Source organism: Balaenoptera acutorostrata, chromosome 15 (genome assembly GCF_949987535.1).
Source record: "Balaenoptera acutorostrata chromosome 15, mBalAcu1.1, whole genome shotgun sequence".
Lineage (NCBI taxonomy): Eukaryota > Metazoa > Chordata > Mammalia > Artiodactyla > Balaenopteridae > Balaenoptera > Balaenoptera acutorostrata.
Window position 1 is genome coordinate 71,439,638 of NC_080078.1, and position 14,099 is coordinate 71,453,736.

The 14,099-nt window shown below is 45.4% G+C and overlaps 1 protein-coding gene across 4 annotated transcripts in view; it reads right to left on the reverse strand.

Moving 5' to 3' along the window:
* CHD6 (chromodomain helicase DNA binding protein 6) overlaps positions 1-10,737 on the reverse strand; it is a 211,379-nt gene extending 200,642 nt beyond the window's left edge. For 2 of the 4 annotated variants that reach the window (XM_057528676.1, XM_057528679.1), the window contains exon 1: positions 10,617-10,737. The gene's annotated coding sequence lies outside the window, so the exon portion shown is untranslated. The remainder of the gene's footprint in view (positions 1-10,616) is intronic. The other 2 variants (XM_057528677.1, XM_057528678.1) reach the window with 2 other exon arrangements.
* Positions 10,738-14,099: the final 3,362 nt, after the last annotated feature.

Genomic DNA, 14,099 nt, shown 5'->3' on the forward strand with positions numbered 1-14,099 from the left:
AATCTAGTTAAGATGCTGAATCATGTAAGACTTGACAACACTTTAATCTTAAAGTAGAAATAACTGCCACAACCACAGCTATGATGGTAGCAACAGAGCTTAGTTCAAGAGTGAACAACGGAAGAAAAGTCAGGAGCACCCGGGGAGAGCCCTGCTAGCATGAAATGTCGCAGGAAGAGCAGATAAGGGTGGACAGTGTATGACTGTATGTGTAAATAAAGAGTCTGGTATTTGAGCATGGTTTATGAAATCAGTCTTTTAGTAACATCTCATACCACATTCCAGCCGTAGCTCTGCAAATCAGTGAAGGTGATAGGAACAAACCTGAAGCAAAGAGCCTCCAAAACTTCAAGACTTGGGATCTGTCAACTACCAGATCTCAATTCCAACAGACTGGGTTTTCCAATTCCTTAAGACCCCAAAGCAGTAATCCAGATATGTGCCTAGAGATCAAGAACTTGAAATCCTTTGGAGAAAGTCAAACAAAAGAGCTCAAAGCTGCATGTTACAAAATGTTAAGCTCTCCCAATCAACGATACTTGTGTCTCAGTTAAACAGTAGCCCCTGCCCATACAACCTACCACATACATTAACTCACTCTGAGAGTATAAGACTGTCCCCTACAACAGAATTAAAGGGAAAACAGTGCTGCTTTTTAATGAACACCAATGGGAAACAATACAACATTAATTCATGCCATAAACAAAGCAAGAGACACTGCTGCATCAGTAATTTTGCTCTTCCTGCAGCCCTATTTATGATCTTTAAGAAGCCTTCTGATTCTAACATCTGTGAGTGTATAAAGCATATGGGGACACTCCTTACTGTCTCTCATGCTTCAAGAGTCACTGCTAAATGACTAAAAATCTCCTGCTTGAAAACTTAAAACCTGGCAAATAAATTTAATAAAATTACACTATGTTTAGAAAGATCCATTTTATTATGTCTAGACAGCATTCTAAAAAGCTATAATTCTACATGTGGATCTTCATTTACTTCTATAGCCATATTTCCTTCCACTTGTCAATCACAAAATAATTTCCAGTTCTACAATGGATATTAATCAATGTATTAGAATCAATGCTATCCGTGATTTTAATGAGCTTAAAATTTGAAGTACAAGTAGATGGGGCTGGAGGCAGGGAAGCATATACAGCCCTGAATGAGTGAAAGAAATCCTTTCTTTTAACAATTCAATTTTTTTTTTTTTTTTTTTAAAGATTTATTTATTGATTGATTGATTACTATGTTGGGTCTTCGTTTCTGTGCGAGGGCTTTCTCCAGTTGCGGCAAGCGGGGACCACTCTTCATCGCGGTGCGCGGGCCTCTCACTATTGCGGCCTCTCTTGTTGCGGAGCACAGGCTCCCGACGCGCAGGCTCAGCAGCTGTGGCTCACGGGCCCAGTTGCTCCGCGGCATGTGGGATCCTCCCAGACCAGGGCTCGAACCCGTGTCCCCTGCATTGGCAGGCAGACTCTGAACGACTGCGCCACCAGGGAAGCCCTCAATTTTTAAATATATTGGAAGAGGAGAGAGGATAAGGCTCAATCCTTCAAGGGGGCTTTGGTGAATATTATTAAAAACAAAGATTACACCTTTATAAACTGAAAAACCATCCTCTAAGTAAGCTGGTAAAACAGAAATACTTTACATAGGAAAAATCTCCATTAACTAGTCTAAAGTAATGAGAACCCTCAATAACCAGCGTTTTATACTGAGAATTAAGTATTACACTTAAAAGCTGCCTGTGTTAAATCTTTATATGAAAGAAAAAAGCTTCAGCAGTCATGCTGAAAGACATGCATGTTAGTCACAGCCATGAAGGGTCATAAGGCCTCGCTGGAACAGCTACCTTGGTATTTGCAACACCTTACAGGACACAGATCTAAATTTATTTTCTGATCCTATTATTTTCTTAATATCAAATCAACTTTTAGATAAAAATAAATAGGTAAGCATAAATGGAAAAAATAGTGCTAAACTTTATTATATGATTTGTTTAGTCTCATTTTAGCCTAAAGGACAGTCTTGTCTCATATTGTATTCTCCTTTCTAAGTGAAAAGAAAAAAAAAGTCCACTATTTTCCCCACAAAGCGGGGGGGGGGGGGGGCAGGGGTTTTAAAGGGTCTAGAGTTGTGCTGTCAAATGCCAGAGCCACTAGCCATATGTGGCTATTTAAACTTAAATTCACGGATATTAAATAAAAATTTAAATTCTGTTCCTCAGTCATACTAGCCACCTTTTAGGCACTTCAAAAGCCACATGTGACTTGAAGTCCTGCATAGATATAGGACATTTTACATCATAGCACAAAGTTCTACTGGACAATGATGATCTAGAACAATGTTTCTCAAATTTAAAGGTACACAAAATCATCAGGATAGTTTGTCATTAACACACACTACTGGGTCTCCGCCCCGGGTAGTTTATTTATGTGGTCTGGAATGGAGCCCAAAACCTGCATTTCTAACAAGCTCCAAGATGATACTGATACTGCCTATCATCTTGAGTAGTCCTCTCTATGGTAAAGGACCAGCTTTTGTTTTTTCCTATCCACCATTGACCAATACTTTTATAAAATACTAGAAAAGTTAATTATCAGGAAAAAATACTTTAAACAAGGACTATACCATAAACTTATACTTTTTAAATTATCAGATTCAACAGACAAATCGTTTTTCTAAAAAATGTAGTAAAAGCAGCTAAATACCTTCTCTCAAGTTCTGAACTTACCTCATCACAGACAGGTAACAAACAGTTCACAGACCTGCACAGATCCAGACTAAGTGTGAGTAGCCCTGATCTAGAAGAACTTTTTTTTTACGATAATCTTTTTGGAGCTGGTCATTAATGATCTCTTTCATTATCCTCTACCATTTCCTCAAGGTATTTTTACAACTCAAGGCAAAAATGTTATTTCCATTAAGCAGAAACCTCCCCCCTGCCCAGTCCCTTAAAATAATAATATACAGGGTCTGCTCAAAGAAACAACCTGACAGGTCATCATTTATGTGATCCAAATCTGTCACATGGTCAACAAAGATGATGGCTTGACTTTTTCATGCTAACCCAAGGTTGAATTTAGACTGCTAACACTGCAAAAGTTGGTAAGCCAAGATACACAATGAACATTAATAGAGGCTCTGCGTTAAATCACAGAAAATTTCTTTCAGTAAATAAAACCAACGATCTGGACCTACCTTTCCAGACACAATCCTTAAAAGGATTTCTTATGAATACTGATGGTTTCCCCAAACCCAAAATGAACAGTCCAGGTACGTTTCTTTACTCTTGTATACTTAGGGAAGGAACACATCAAACAGAATCCCCTTTTAGGACTCAATGTCCTTCAGCAAACTATCTAAAGCTTAGGTGTTTTCCTCAATCCATATACCAAACCAAACAAACTGATTTTTCTTCTACTCAACTTCTGGTCTGGCCCAACAGATGGACTTCTGTGAGAAAATCTCCAGGATAACTTCAGGTCGGCCACTTCCTAGAGACTACTCTTAAGAATTTTCTTATTGCTCTACAGTTTTGTTTTACCAGTTTGTTTGACTATTACTTAAATAAATTATAAAATAAGGCTCTGAGAACTTTAATATGTGATCCTTTTTCCTATAGTAATATCTGGTTTAACAGAACTCCACATATATGCATGTTCTGTATAAAATAAGGTTACATGCTCAACTAGACATTATTTCAAGAAAAATACCACTTAAAATTAACAACATTAAAAGTTACAAGGTATATATCTCATATAACACCTGGGGAATATAAAAATGGGGGGAGATTTGTTTTTCTTTAATGTACTGTTTTAACCATTTTTTAAAATAAATTTATTTTTTTACTTATTTTTGGCTGCGTTGGATCCTCGCTGCTGCACAGCGGCCCTCCCCAGCTGCGGCGAGTGGGGGCCACTCCTCATTCCGGTGGTGCGCGAGCTTCTCACTGCGGTGGCCTCCCTTGCTGCGGAGCACGGGTGCGCGGGCTTCAGTAGCTGTGGCTTACAGGCTCCAGAGCACAGGCTCAGACCCGCGTCCCCCGCACTGGCAGGCGGATTCCCAACCACTGTGCCACCAGGGAAGCCCCATCTTTTTAACTGTTCTGCTTACAGTGTCAGAAAGAAAACCCTTTTGCTCCTAACATCTCGAATGAAGCACTAACAGAATGAGTAAGAAGTAGAATCCAAAGCAAGATAATATCAGGAGCTCCTGCCATGGCCACCCCCTCCAGTCCCATCTGCAGAGGCAGATGGCTGAGATGGAGAGGCCCAGGACCCTCTAAGACTGTCTTGTCACCTGCTCCAACCTTCACTCTATCAGGCTGCATGGGCAAAGGCATGGAACAGCTTCCCATGTGTAACAACAAGGTAGGGAAGCATGTGGGGGCAACCCTTGCCTGGATGTCACCCTGAAGGATGCAGAAGGACTTCCCCAAGCCTAGGCCAACTGATCCAGACTAAGACTGCAGGAACTGCTAAAGGGCAAAAAAGGCCCAAAGAAATCAGCCTCTGGGCAAAAAGATTTTGCTCAAACAAAACAACTGTTTTGTAAGGACCTAAATCAATGACCCTTAATATTATTTTTACATGCAGGTGGGAAGAGATGGGGGAGAGGAGAAGGTGGGGGCGGGGGGCGACCACAAATCCCTTTAAGAATCATAAGAAACGATGGACTGGCTTCCCATAAACATGCACACACAAACAATATTTTGCATACTATTTTGGGCAGTTCACAGATGAGCTAAAGACTCCCTTGGTGTCCACGGATCCCAGGATAAAAAGCATCAACCTAAATAGGTAGGAACCAAAGGTCAGTGTTACAATAGCTAGACCTTCATTTAACCTGAAGCTTGACCTTTTACAGAAAGACAATTTTAGAATTTAAAAATATAGATATTCCAAAAATAAAATGCCTTGATCACACAGTTGTACAAGAAAATTCAAAATATATTGAAATTTTACTGATAATATATTTGATCCATAAAATTAGATCAGTGAAAACTCCCTACAAGAATCTTTTATAAAGGAGTAAAAAAGTAGACAAACAGAAATCTCCCTTGGGAATTCCCTGGTGTTCCAGTGGTTAAGACCCAACGCTTCTACTGTAGGGGGCACGGGTTCGATCTCTGGTGGGGAACTAAGCGCCAGCATGCCGCCCCGCCAAAAAAAAAAAAAGAGAAAAAGAAATCTCCCTTTACTCTTTCACAAAATTCAAACATGCACCCATCACTTTGTAAGTGTTTGGATTCATTTCCTGAAGTTATCTTAAAATTCTGCTTCCCAGTTTTCCTGAAATTTTCAAACACTGTCTCAGTATGTTAAGTTCTTTTTCTTTGCTAAAAATTTTAAGTCCTTCATTATTACTATAAAGAAAACGGTTCATCAATTTTTAAAAACTCCTCAAAATATGAGCTATTGGGGCTTCCCTGGGGGCGCAGTGGTTGAGAATCTGCCTGCCAATGCAGGGGACACGGGTTCGAGCCCTGGTCTGGGAAGATCCCACATGCCGCGGAGCAACTAGGCCCGTGAGCCACAACTACTGAGCCTGCGCGTCTGGAGCCTGTGCTCTGCAACAAGAGAGGCCACGATAGTGAGAGGCCCGCGCACCGCGATGAAGAGTGGCCCCCGCTCGCCGCAACTGGAGAAAGCCCTCGCACAGAAACTAAGACCCAACACAGACAAAAAAAAAAAAAAAAAATCAGCTATTAATGTCATATATTATCAAAGATCCTAACAGTCTCGATGGCAAATGACACAAAGAATGAAAGTAGGAGAATGTAAGGAATCACTATTACAAACTAGAAAAACCAACTAATACAGGTACCACAAGCAAAACTAAACATTTTTCTCTGGATTTTATGCAAATAATCTGGTTCAGAAATTGGAAAAGAGGTGGATATTTTAAAATAACTCCGGTTTACTACCTTCAAGACTTTTATGGAAGTAACAGAATTTCTCATGAGCCTCCACAAAAGCCTCCACAAAATGAACTAAAGAGAAGAACATTTTGGCAAGGAAAAACTGACTGCATTCTCTCTCTGCACTTCATGGTTATTACTGTACTAGGCTAACTGTGAACTCCTAAGTGCCCTAGAAAGACCTCTCCTACACCATGGAGACAAGGGGGGGCCGGGTGCCCTCACTGTATTCCAACTTGCCTCTTCAGTGACAAATTCTCGAAATGGAGAAGTAAAAATGGACGGGTGTACAGAACTCACGCAAAGTGTGCTAGTTAATCTAGTACCATACCACAAAAGCATGACAGCACACCCCAGCTTTTTAAGAAATCTTTAGAGAGTGCTGGTGGTGAAAAGAATATGTGCTTTGGATCGAGATGACGTGGGTTCAAATTCTGACTCTAACCTGAACCAGCTTTGTGGCCTTGAACAAGTTACTTCATTTCTTTGAGCTGCAGACCATGGAGCTCATGGAGTGGCTAAGAAAACAGCGATATTTTTTCTCATCCCTGTAGTCCCAGCACCTGGCTAAGTGCTGGACACAGACCAGGTATTCATTCATTCAATGCTAGTTTTTTTGCTTCCCTCACAAGTGTGTTATATTCTACTGCAAACAAAAATGTTCTCTAGGGAACAGATATCTAAGCTCTAGCTATATTCTATGTATTTCAAAGAGTTTTCAATATAGTAATAACCTGGTACAGGGGAATGCAGGCAGTCCCGTGGAATCCACTGTAGCTTTTCGCCTGAATTAGACTAAAGCTTTGTATGAAGGATGGAAGCATAAAGAGAAATACTAAATAATTTTTAAAAATAAAATGATTTCGGGGGAGAGGGATAAATTAGGAGTTTGAGATTAACAGACACACACTAGTATATATAAAATAAACAAGGACCTACTGCATAGCACATGGAACTATATTCAATATCTTGTAATAACCTATAATGAATAAGAATCTGAAATATATATATGTATATATAACTGAATAATTTTGCTGTACACCTGAAACTAACACATCATAGTGAATCAACTATACTTCAATTAAAAGAAAATTTTCAAGAAACTCACTAATGGAGGTATGTTTTCTCTTAAAAGTAGTTGTTATCAGTTATTACCCAAAGTTTTATTTATTTATTTTTCATCCTGCTGGCGCCTGAGCTTATGTACATGAAATAAAATGGTATTGTTGGACAACTTAAAAAAAAAAGATTTCAAACCTTGCTATACTGGAGGGACGAGAGAACAGGGTGAGAACATACTCTCCTCAGTTGATTTAGATACTGTCATTGTCCTAGATACTGTCATTGTCACATACCAAAGATATTTATGCTGGTAGAATCCTTAAATCCTAAAACCGGTTCAAAAGTTTCAGAACATGAATCCATGTGTGACTCCACTTGGTTATTACAAAGTCTTCCCATGAAAGTTGAAAAACATAGGCACCTGCAGTGAGAATCAAGCCTGAGGTTGTGGAACCCTTTTTCCTCATGGTTTAACACAGGAAGACATAACCACAAACTCTGCTTGGGGCATTTTCCTGACCCCCAGGGCAGCATTTAGGAGAAATGGAAAAGCTGGTGAGGTCGGGGAAGGCCAAGGTCAAGAAGGGGTGGGGGGCGGCGGTCACAGGGCTGGACGAGGGGCAGACAAGGCTGGGGGCTCAGAAGGAAGAGGAGGAAGGTGGCCAGAGCTCTGATTCTGAGGAGTTTAAGCTGCACTCTTGCCCCCGCTGGTCACCACGTGGTCGCCTCTGGGGACAGTAACTTGGGAGGCAGCATTTGTGGTGATGTCCCATCAGCACCTCACACACAGCACGTCCTTCTGCTGGCCCTGCTCCTCTCCAGGGCCCCCCCAAGCCAGGACACCCCCAGTCTGCCCATTTCTCCCCACTGCGGCCCCTCCCGTCCAGGCCACCAACATCTTGCCCGACCACTGGTCACTCTCCCTCGGCTCCCTCCTGCCCTCTGGCCACCATAGTCCACCCCTCCCCAGCAGCCAAGGGATCTTTCTAGAAAGCCAGTTGGACAAGCCCTTCCTTGCTTGGCCTCTGCAGCACTCTGAATGAAGTCCTGGCCTCTTATCACATCTCCAGCTGCTTTCTGGCTCCACCCTCCCGACACCCGCCCTGCCCTGCCCCCGCTGGCCTCAGAGTCTCTGCCCCAAGCCATATATCCATCCAAGAAATCTGAAAAACGTCTTCGAAACTTCTCTAAATCAGAGATCCCCAAGACACAGTAGCCCAAGGGCCTGTTGTTTCTGATAGGTTTTCTGTAATATAATAGCAAAACTCACAAATGAGATGTAGTTTCTAAAGAGATAAGATTCTGCTTCAGGTTTTCTTTGGTATTTGAAATAGTTATGAGAAAAGTAAATCAATAAATACAAAAAACGAACTGCCAAAGGATCTTCCAGAAATGTAGTAACGTTACTTGTGGCCTCCCACTTCACTTTCAACTGGCCATTCAATTTCTCCCGTGATTTGCCTGAAGTAATACACTGATGAGTTCAGAGAACTACGGACTATACTAATAATAAATTATAAAAATAATTAGAAAGCTATAGAACATTAAAAAGTTGTGGGAAAAGTGATCATATTCCAAGACTTTGCAGTGCTATAATGGAAGAGCTAAATGTAAAAAGCAAAAAAATAACTGCAGTATAAAAGATGAGACTCCAGGCAGACGGTAATACTGCGATGAGACACAGCTAATTTCACAACCGATCTAGATTTACTTTGCCCATGGCCACACTACAGCAAGAACAGTATCATAGTCTGGTTACTATAAGGGAGAGTTAGCTAAAAAAAAAAAGTTAGCAAAAAAAAAAAAAAAAAAAAAAGGGCGGGGGGGGAATTGTAAAGGTTAGCTTTTAATAGCCCATTAATCAAGAAAAAAGTTTAAATAATTCATCATAATTCATCTAGGAAATCTGCCCTGGGACGGAAAAGAAGTCCAAAATTAACCTTTTTACAACTCCACATTTTCCCAGGCCTTTTGTTACAGTCATGCATTGCTTATATGAAACCACCTGTTCTGGTTGGCATAAACCCTTTTACTTGACATTTCACGCCTAATCATTTTATCACACATGGATCTCAAACCTTCTCTCTATTCCCAGAGAGCCACAAAGTTTAGAAGAACTATCTCCCTGAGGTTGCCAACCTGATCTTCCAATTTGTAATACCAACAGATTCTCCTGTGCCATGCACAGTCGATGGGTACAAATCCCCAGTAAGAAAGATACCTCATAATTAGCCCTGGGAACACAGCAGAGTGGCCCTTGTCTGGACTCTTCCAGGGGTCACAAGCATATCCCCTTAAAGTACGTCGAAATTTGGAGCCTACCGGGATGGTATTCCTATAAGCCATTTGAGAAACAATAGTCGAATCTCAGGCAATACTGCAGACACTCTAAAAACTGTAAAAAATTTTAAATGGGTATTTTCTCCGTTCATGGATCTGCTACACCAGAAATGAGCAGTGTGGAGAATAAGGTGCACACACAGTCCCAAAGATGCCTGGAGATGCCAAGGATTCACTAGAAACCTTGGCCGGACTAATGGTCCATAAACCCTAATTTGGAGATCACGGGCCTACAGGTTCAAAATTGAATTATACTGCCTTATTAGATCACACACTACCGAAACCACAGTCACATCAATCATAACTGGAACTAGGAACACTTTAGGTACACAAATACGAGTCTGCTTATGCATTTTTAATTGGATCAAACAAAACAAGCTGCAAACAAACTCAAATTTCAATTATCTCACTAGTGAGGGGATTTCCTAACAGCGTCTTTTTAAAAACCAAGTAGCTGCCAACCCTCTGCACATCTGACAGGCATGTCTCTGGAAATTTGGGAACAGACTCCGTTACTTCTCAACAGCGAAGGAAATAAATACCCTGAAGGGGACAGATTCCGTTTTTTGTTTTTGTTTTTTAAGGCTCAAACATGCAATCTAATAATGCACAAAACTTGGCTGCGGGGTTGCTGGACATCTCCAGGGTTCCAATTCTCGGGGCGAGTGCGCGCTAGTGCGTAAGAAGGGGGCGGAGGGGGTGCGCGCTCGGAGGACGCGCCGGGGCCCCCGCCCCCTCCCGGAGCAGCAGCCTGGCACCAGCCCACCCTCCTCCACCCCTGCAAAGAGACGCAGGACGCCAATAGTGCAACTTCTCCGCGGGGGCGGCGGCGGGAATAGCGGTCACCCCCGCCCCGCCGCTGCGCGGCCGGGGGTCTCTCCTCGGCCGGGCCCCGGGGAGGCGGGAGGGAAGGGGGAGCCCTCCGCACGCCCCGCCCCCGCACGCCTGGCCCGGGGCCGGGGGCTGCCCGGACCCCCAACCCTCCGCGCGGCCCGCAGCGGCGCACTCCCAAGGACAGCCGCCCGGCCTGAGCGCGAGGCGGAGCGGAGCGCGGCGGAGGCCGGCCCCTTGCCTCAGGCCTCAGGCCGCCGCCTGCCCTCCGCCAGGCCGCCCGCCGCCAGCCCCACTCGGACCCCGGCCCGGCCGGGCCTCGGCACCGCCGCATCCCCTCATCCTGGCTTCATTCATAGGGGCACCGCAGCCCGGCCGGCGGTGCGGGGCCGGGGACCAGCGGACAAGACCGACCCGCCGAGGCCGGGGAGGAAAATAAAAAGTTAAGAGAAGAACTTACCTAAAATGGCTCCTGCAGCAGCCAAAATACAAACAGCTATTATTTGGTGAAGTTTAGCTCAGACACCCTGCAAGGACACCCTAACCCGGCTCGGGCCCGCCTTCCCTGCCATGCCATTGGGCTTCGCCGGCCCAAAACACAGAGTCATTGGTCAGCCTGGCTGCCGCTCAGACAGAAACCCATTTCAAGCTTGCTTGCAGGGGCGAGTGATGGGCTCGCTCCATTGTGCTCGTATTTGCATGGATGTGATAGCGGCGCTGATTGGCCGGCGCCGGGGCCGCCCCGCCCCCTGCCTCGCGCCCCCCGCCTTGGAGACGCCGCTGCGTGCGGCCCCGCCCCCCGGGACAGAGCGGCGGGGCCACGGGGGCGGGGCGGGGCCGGGGTCCTGCGGGCCGAGGGGGCGGGGCGGGGTCCTGCAGCCGCAGACCGCGGGCAGGGGGCGGGGACCTGGAGCGCGCGCGCGGGGGCGGGGCGGGGGTTCAGCCAGCAGGTGGAGGTCTCTTAGGTAGCGGGCTAGCCATATGGAAAATCCTGGGCTGACGTCTCCGGGGCTGGGAGAGGTTGTGACTGGGGTGCCGCGACAGAGAGATTCCGCTGGGGCCGAGGTCCCGTTGGTGAGGAAAAGAAGATGCCAAGAAGCCAGGCGAAGAGCCAAGGAGCCCCGAGCTCTGTCTCCAGCCGCATCCCTGCCGCTCCTCCTGGCTCCCGGGCACTCCTGGCACACGGGCTTCTTCCCAAGGACCCCCCCGCACACCCGGGGAGTTTTCAGCCCCGGGGGTCTTGCGGCGCCTTGGATATACCTCCGTAAAATCAGGTGTCGAGCTATGGTGTGTTTATGTTCAGGCCTGTCTCCCTCACCATCCTTGTAGCATCCTCAAGGACAAGGCCCAGCATATGGCAGTGATTCAACTAATTGTTTAATATTCTTTAATTCGTTCGTTAGTAGCTAATTTTTGAATGCCCACTAAATGCCAGGCATTGATCTAAGACAGGAGATACAGCGGTCAATAAGACAAAGACCTTGCTCTCGTGGAATGGACCTGCTAAGGGGAAAGAAAGACAATAAACAAATACAAGGGGAGAGGTAGTGATAAATGTTATAAAGAAAATAGATGCAGGCAGAGAGGAATGGGGAGTTGGGCCTGTCTGGCTTAATACTCTGTATGGCATCCATTACTGCCCCCCTCCCAGATGTGGCAGTCACCTCACCACCTTACCCCCTGCTTGCCCCCTCACAGGTGTTTCCTTAACACCCACAAAAAAAAAAAAAAAAGGTTGGCTTCTGACTGTGGAGGCTCATTTTACCTTAATTAAAGTAGGAATGATCTGAGTCCTGATGATTCCAAGAGCTGTTTGTCTGATACTTTTAAGATGAACATGGTTTGACTTTGTCAGAGGTAGCTGTAATGATTTAGCAGAGCCTTACTGCACCCCCAGAGAGAGGATATTTTTAGTGTCTTTGAAACCCCAGCATTCCTATGATTTTCATCCCATGGCCCTAACTCTCTTCTGAGGACCACTTCTTCACTTCTCCTCAGACACCAGAGATTTCTCCAGTTTGAAAATACAAAGATAGCAGCCCCCGCCCCCCGCCACCTGTCTACCTCACCTGTGCACATTTCTTTCATTTGACTCAAGACTGGCCAAGATGTATCACGGCCCTCCCCTCCTCCCTCCTCTTTCTTCCTTCCTTACACAAATATTTATTAAGCACCACCTATGTTCCAGGTATTGTTCTAGACATTAAACAAGGCAGATGACATCTCTGACCTCAGGGAGCTTATAGTCTAGCTGAGGACAAGGCGGAGTTTGACACATGGATCCTGAAGAGCTCCAGTCCTGCCAAGCTGCTGGGAGTGAGTGTGCAGAGAGCTGCTTGTCCCCGCTGACTCACGGGGATAGCGGACTTGCCCTCCTGAACCAGCGGCTGCAGGGGCTGAAACAGGACCAGACAGCTGGTAGCTACAGCCTCTTCAGTCTGACACCAGGATCAAGGATCTAAAACTGCTCATGGGACTTGGGTTTGTGAACTTTAGCTTCTGGAAAGGGGCTGGGAGCAGAGTTATATCAGAGGCAGACTTGGTGAGTCCAACCTGGGAGTCAAGTGGCCCTCCTTTCACACAATCAAATCCTGTGCCCACAAAAGATGACATAGCACAAATGAGGTGGGGGAGGAATGGGACTCCAGGCAGAGGGAGGAGAGTGTGTATGCCAAAGCATAAAAACAAGGATAGTGTTGTGAGGTGTGGGAGGGGGAGGGGGGAGGGAGGTAGATTTGTCAGTAATTCCTGTTCTTAAACTTGAGAAAAGTCAGTAGCACATAAGAACTTAAACACACGCAAAGACACAAATGTTATATCACTAAACAAGAAATCAATAGGAATGCATGATTGATTCACAAATGAATGGTACAGGTACAAGCAAAGGAAAGATTTGGTAGCTATACTCAGGAGAGGCAGCAGGCTTGACCTTCAAAGAGTCAAGTCTGTAGAACCGACCAAGGTTAGTGGAATCTGACCCTTGAAACACTTCCACAGTATCCAGGGTCTGGAGGGGAAACAGAGACAGCTAAGTGTCTTTTAGCTGTACCCATCCATGGGGACGTCTTAGCCTGGGTTCTCCAGAATGCAGAGGCTGATTCTGTAGGGCAGGAGTGAGAGGCAAAAGGAGTAAGTAGGGGACTTTCTCCTTCTGCCAGTCCAGTGGGTAAGACTCTGTGCTCCCAATGCAGGGGCCCGGGTTTGATCTCTGGTCAGGGAACTAGATCCCACATGCCGCAACTAAAAAGAGCCCCATGCCACAACGAAGATCTCATACGTGGCAACGAAGATCCCACATGCCACAACTAAGACCTGGCACAGCCAAATAAATAAATAAAAAAAATTTTTTTAAATGAGTAAAGTAGGGAAGAGGGAAGAGCCATTACCAGGATGATTATTCATGTGGCCTCCGCTAAGTGTGGCTGATTGCTCCCACCCAAGGGATTATCCTCTGAGAAGCCACATGAAATGAGTCTCAGTACAGCCTGTGGGAGAGGGAAGGGAAGGAACTTTATCCACCAGCTCATCTTGAGTGAATTCTTACTCATTCCAGTTTTTCACGCATAGGTGCCAAGTGGGGTTCTGTGGTGTCCCAAAACTCAGTGTTAAGGAGTGTGCAGCAGGAACATGGGGCAAAGGATTATCAGGACGCAGCTTTGTGGAACTGGAGCCCATGCACAGCTGGATGCCACAGCAGCGGCTGGGACAGAGATGGCTGACACTAAGAGGCCCTGAAGTTCTGACGTGGGGGTGACATCGGTGATGCATGACTTTCTGTACCACATAGTACATCCATGTTTACAAAGGTCCCCAGAAGAGCAATCCTTAGGCGCTCTGAAGGGGAGCCACGAGAGGGCTGCCAACAGTTCTGGAACTTTGTGACAGCAACTCTAAAAACACGAGTTGCATCCTGCCTGACCATGTTCTCTCTTGCCTTCCTGCC